Source organism: Eumetopias jubatus, unplaced genomic scaffold, assembly GCF_037043125.1.
Source record: "Eumetopias jubatus isolate StellerSeaLion01/CBP00866 unplaced genomic scaffold, mEumJub1_p1.0 scaffold_7, whole genome shotgun sequence".
Classification (NCBI taxonomy): domain Eukaryota; kingdom Metazoa; phylum Chordata; class Mammalia; order Carnivora; family Otariidae; genus Eumetopias; species Eumetopias jubatus.
The window spans coordinates 80,553,737-80,559,858 of NW_028274813.1; the positions used below are offsets into that span (position 1 = coordinate 80,553,737).

The 6,122-nt window shown below is 40.1% G+C and overlaps 1 pseudogene; it reads right to left on the bottom strand.

Moving 5' to 3' along the window:
* Nucleotides 1–1,167: 1,167 nt before the first annotated feature.
* LOC114221428 (proteasome maturation protein pseudogene) lies at nucleotides 1,168–1,623 on the bottom strand (annotated as a pseudogene).
* Nucleotides 1,624–6,122: the final 4,499 nt, after the last annotated feature.

The following is a 6,122-nucleotide window of genomic DNA, read 5'->3' on the forward strand; positions in this document are numbered from 1 at the left end:
GAAACATTTTCAAGTATGCAATCTTTTTTTTTTTTTTTTTTTGAGAAAGGGAGGTGGACAGAAGGACACAGAAAGAATCTTAAGCCGCCTCCACACCAGCACAGAACCAGATGCAGGGCTCTATCTCACAATCCTGAGACCATGACCTGAGTTGAAATCAAGAGTCAGATGCCTAACCGACTGAGCCACCCAGGTGCCCTTTAAATGTGCAAACTTATTTGATCTGTTCAGCAATACTGTGGAGTAAAAAAGGTGGATATTATGTATTCACTTTAGTTTGCAGATTAGGAAACCAGGATTTGTAGGAATTAGGTGTGTTTCACAGGGTCACATAGCTATGATGTAGCAGAAGGCTCTTTGTACCAAACCATGTTGCCTTTCCACTTACTGCCTAGGATTGCACCAGCAGACTCTCTGGAAATGACAAAGTTTAACCAGTAGTTTACCAAATGGGATTCACATGGTATAATCACCAAGCATCTTTATGTTGTCTCGCATTCTCGCTTTAAACATTAATCAATGGGGAACATTCTTCCCTTGCCATGAATGAAAACTCCAAAGCCCCATGATTGTTCTCATCATTCGGGTAATAAAAAATCCAACTGTCCTTCCCAGTTGCAAACACTGTTTCAAATTCATACTTGAGTGTCTAATTACATGCAATAATCAAAATTTCAAACTGGATTTGGAATTGAAATTCCTCCCTCCTCTCCTCCTGCAAGGAGGGGGTAGATGGGTAGGGGTTCAGGAAAGGGGCTGGGTGAAGGGAGGGGGAATTCTTCTTTGTACCTCCCCTTCTCCATTTTGCTAATCTGGTTGTGATCCTTTCTTCCAAAGCCAAAGGGTATAGAGAAGAGAAAGGAGAGGATGGCGTACACAGAAAAACTCTTACCAAATTAGTAATATCATAAAATGGTCCTATACTCCCTGGGAAATAACACTGACTCTTATGAGCTATTTTGTGGATTCTTAGAAAGAGCCCCATCAGTGAGGACTTCTCATCTGAGATTCCCTTGATATGAGTCATGCACCCTCCTCCAGTGCATCCATCTCAAGCAAACCCGCCTGTCGGATGCTTTTTAGATTTTTTTTTCATGTGTCAGTACTTTTAATGTTGTGTACATCAAATTATAGTAAAAAGATGACTATAAACAACACGCAGCCCCTCTATTTTCATGAATAGCACAACAGATTACAGTAAACCGAGTTTATATTCCACCATCAAGTGTGGTTCTCCCATTAGTTCACTTTGTGATGGGTCATTAAGAATATCTTCAAATCCAATAGTCTCATCATTACCCCTCAAAATATCCAGTGAAAGGTTTGAGCTTGGAAGAAATGGGAGATGCTGTACCTGCTGCACTGCCTTGAACTCCATTTGTAATTTTAGTGGAGCAAACAGACCCTGGATGTTTCTTAGTGTGGAAAAATTCATTTTATCTTGGTTGAGCTGGAAATTTTTTTCTGATAATTCAAGAGGATGACTGGGCAAAAGTTCATTTTTCACACAAGGAAGGCCTTTTCGAAGATCATGACTTTCAAAAGGTCCACTTGCTGAAAGTTCAGTGACTGGAATACTGTCCTTTAACTGAGATCCAAGTCCTCTGGCATTCATCTTCACTTGCTCTGTCTTTAGATTTTTCAAATAGGAGGAAATCTCTGGTCTTCTCTGTATCTTAATTTCACAAGTCCAGTAGGTACTTCTAATAAATCCCTTTGTACTGGTCTTAAGATAAGGTGATCATACCTCAGCTTGCCTCCTTGGGGAGAGTTGAAATCCCAGCCCAGCTCTCTCCAAAGAAATCTTCTTTAAAATCCTTCCTCAACCCTATTCTTTTAGGCCCTCAATGCAGGTATAAGTTGTAGGTCGTGTAATTGGTTTTGAGACCTCTTTGAAACTTTACATTTTGATCTGGAACCTCTCCAGGAAATGTATTTATTAACTCTTTGTGCCTTAGCTAAAGTTTTCAAATGTTACATACTATTAAACCAAGTAAGTACAAAACATGATCTCTGCTCTTCAAAAGTTCCATTTCTAACTGGGAAGGCAACCAACAAATGAAACTACATGAGGATAGAAATAGCATTAACCACAAGTGTTGTGGGTGCTCAGTAAACAGAGAATCACCATGGGCTACAATGATACATTCTCTAAGCTTTATATTAAAACAAGTGAGGGGTGCGGGGGTGGCTCAGTCAGTTAAGTGGCTGGCTCTTGATTTCAGCTCAGGTCATGTCTCAGGGTCCTGGGATCAAGCCCCGGGTCAGGCTTCACACTTAGCAAGGCCTCTGCTTGAGGATTCTCTTGCTCTCCCTTTGCCCCTCCCCCTGCTCTCTCTCTCCCTCATAAACAAATCAATCTTAAAAAAAAAAAAGTGAAAAACTAGAACGAAGCAGGCTTTCCAAAGAGAAAAGTCAGTATTAGAGAAGAAATATACGTGATAAAAATGATCATGTTTCTTTTTAACTTTTTTAAATTTAAATTCAATTTAATTAACATATAGTCTATTATTAGTTTCAGAAGTCAGTGATTCATCAGTTGCGTACAATACCCAGTGCTCATCACGAGTGCCCTCCTTAATGCCCATCACCCAGTTACCCCATCCCGCCACCCCTCTCCCCTCCCGCAACCCTCGGTTTGTTTCCTGTAATAATAAAGAGTCTCTTATGGTTTGTCTCCCTCTCTGTTTTTGTCTTATTTTTCCTTCCCTTCCCCTATGTTTATCTGTATTTTCTTAAATTCCACAATGATCATGATATTTTCACTAGCTCCCCAATTGTCACATCTCTCCTCTTCTATCACGATAGCCTCAGTTCAGGCCACCAAGGCCACTCAGCTTGATTAAGGCAATAACCTCTTGGGTGGTCTACCTAAGTTAAATAGTCCTCCTCCCTGCCACCTTCCCCCAGTCCATTCTCACCATCTGGATGGTTGTCTCAGGCTCATCTTTTGTTGTTTCTCCTTTCCTGCCATCTCAGAATTTCCCACAAATCTCTCTGTTACTTTGCCTCCATTTTATGTATCATTCCCTCCATCTGACTCTCCTACTCCCTCTTCATCTTCACCTGGTATGTTTGATAACTGATCTGCATCTATTTCCATCTCCTCCTACTGTGTCTTCCTTTGTATAGAAAAACCCAGAAAGCTTAAAAAATCACATTTCCCAGACTCCCTTACAGTAGGATTCTGGGTGTGAACTGGGCTTCATCACTCAGATGCAGTCACTCAAAGATCAGCAAATAGAAATGAAGGAGAAGCCATATCCCAGCTGTGTTTGTTTCCTATGGATAAGGAAAGTTGTGCAGTTATGGATATTTCTACATTCCAGTACAAGTCTCCAGCTTCATGGGTGTTGGCAGCAGTAGCTTCCTGATTCCAGCTTCTTGACTCCTGGGTCTCAATTACAGTATCATGTTTTTTAAATCAGTAGATCCAGTAGACCTAAAAAATCTAGAGGGGAGGGGGATGGGGGGATGGGTTAGCCCAGTGATGGGTATTAAAGAGGGCACGTACCGGGGCGCCTGGGTGGCTCAGTTGGTTAAGCGACTGCCTTCAGCTCAGGGCATGATCCCAGAGTCCCAGAATCGAGTCCTGTATCGGGCTCCCTGCTCAGCAGCGAGTCTGCTCCTCCCTCTGACCCTACCCCCTTTTGTGCTCTCTCTCTCACTCTCTCTCTCAAATAAATAAAAAATAAAAAATAAATCTTTAAAAAAAAGGGCAGTTACTGAATGGAGCACTGGGTATTATACGTAAACAATGAATCATGGAACACTACATCAAAAACTAATGATGTAATGTATGGTGGCTAACATAACATAATAAAAATTTTTTAAAAAATCTTTTTTTAAAAGATTTATTTATTCATGAGAGAGAGAGAGAGAAAGAGAGAGCATGAGCAAGGGGGAAGGGGTAGAGGGAGAGGGAGAATCCCAAGCAGACTCCACACCACTCGACCCTAAGATTACAACCTGAGCTGAAATCAGGAGTCAGACATTCAACCAACTGAGCCACCCAGGCGCCCCACCAGTGGACCTCTTGATTCCCACCTCCTGAATGTGACAAGACATCAGCTCCTAGAATAGGTGGCATTCTGTGAGTCATTACTGAAGGCTCAGGCTAGAGCACATTCTTCTAGATCTTCCAATAATTTCCTAAGCACAAATATCCCTATACTTAATCCCTTTTTGCTTAAAAATATATAGAGTGCCTTATTTTTTCCTGCACAAAAGCTTGTCTGGTTCATCTTCTAAGTCACTCTATAGACCCCAATTCAAATGCCCCTTCATCTAGGAAATGTGAGTCATCCACAAGATAGGCAAAAACAAGCAAGGAGTGTTCCAGATTCAAATTTACATTTTCTCCTATATGCTTTTATGGCACACTGTATCCTGCTATCACTGTACATATTACAGAATATAAGATTTTCCTCGTATCTATCTCTCCTTCTTACTAGAATTCCCTACTTCTCTTCTAGAAGGAGAGACTTTTCATACTCATTTTTGTACCCCATGCTCCTAGTACAGTCCTGAATCCCTGACAAAATCCCCAATATACATTGATTAATGATTAGATGGATGCATGGATGAATATATGGCGAGAGTATAAACAGACCCTCAAACGAAAGCAAATGATCTTTAGTGAATCACTTCTTTTTTGTTTATACATAGCTTATAATTGTTTTTGTTTTGTTTTGTTTTTGGTCTTTATACCGAGAATATTTTTAGAAAATCTCCTACTAAGTCATGGAAGTCAAATACTAGGACTTTCTTAACTTTCCTCTTTGAAGCAGTGTTACAAAGAAGGAAGTATACAATTGCAGGAATATTTCCCCCAGATTTAGCTTCATAACAAGGGACCAGAAACTCAAACAAAAGTAGAGAGGTGTTTTCCTCCCATTTTAATATAAAATGATAGTACCACATTAAAGGACTAGGCTTGAATGGTATTTAATCAGAATAAAAATTAAAAAAGATGTATCTAAAAAGATAGGTTGCGTATCTATTAACTACACAAGTTAATAGTAATTTTTGCCCTGTGTGCGCGTGCCCGCGTGCGTGTGTGTATCCATTTTACAGTCAGGAAATTGAGCTTTAGCTAATAAGGGCCAGAACTGGGATTCAAACCTGACTCTGACAAGAGACAAGCCTTAAATGTAAAGACACAGGAAAGGTAAAGGTAAAAGGATGCAGATGCTATACCATGCCAGCTTCACCCAAAAGAAAACTGGTGTAGCTAAAACAATAGCAGATTAGAAAGACTCTAAGGAAAGGAGTATGACTAGTAATAGAGACGTATTTTATGTTGACAGAAATGTCAACTCAATAGAAGTGATAAATTTCTGTTTTTTTTAATAACATAGCTTCAAAACATATAAAGCAAAATAGTAAATTCATAATAGTAACTGAAAATGTTAACATACCTCTCAGTAGCGGATAGAGTAGGCAAACAAAAATCAGTAAAGAGTGGCACCTGGGTGGCTCAGTTGGTTAAGCAAATGACTTTTTTTTTTTTAAGATTTTATTTATTCATTCATCAGAGAGAGAGAGAGCACAAGCAGGGGCAGCAGGCAGAGGGAGAGGGAGAAGCAGGTTTCTTGCCAAGCAGGGAGCCCGATGTGGGGCTCGATCCCAGGACCCTGGGATCATGACCTGAGCTGAAGGCAGACACTTAACCAACAGCCACCCAGACATCCCCAAGCGAACAACTCTTGAATTTGACTCAGGTCATGATCTCAGGGTCATGGGATGGAGCCCCACATCAGGCTCCATGCTCAATGGGGAGTCTGCTTGAGATTCTCTCCTTCTCCCTCCCTCTCCCCTCCCCAGCTTACACCTGCATGTGCTCTCTCTCTCTAAAATAAATAAATAAATCTTTTTAAAAAATCAGTTAAGATATATGAGATTTTAACAATATGATTAAAAACCATATAATTAATACATATATAACACTCTACCCACAACTTTGTAGTACACATTCTTTACAAATGTGCATGGAACATTTACTAAAATAGATCTAATACTGGGCCATAAAGTCAAAATAAATTTCAAAGGATCACAATCACACAGAGTAAATTCTTGGACCACAGTAGAATCAACCTTAAAATAAATAACAGAAAAGTAAC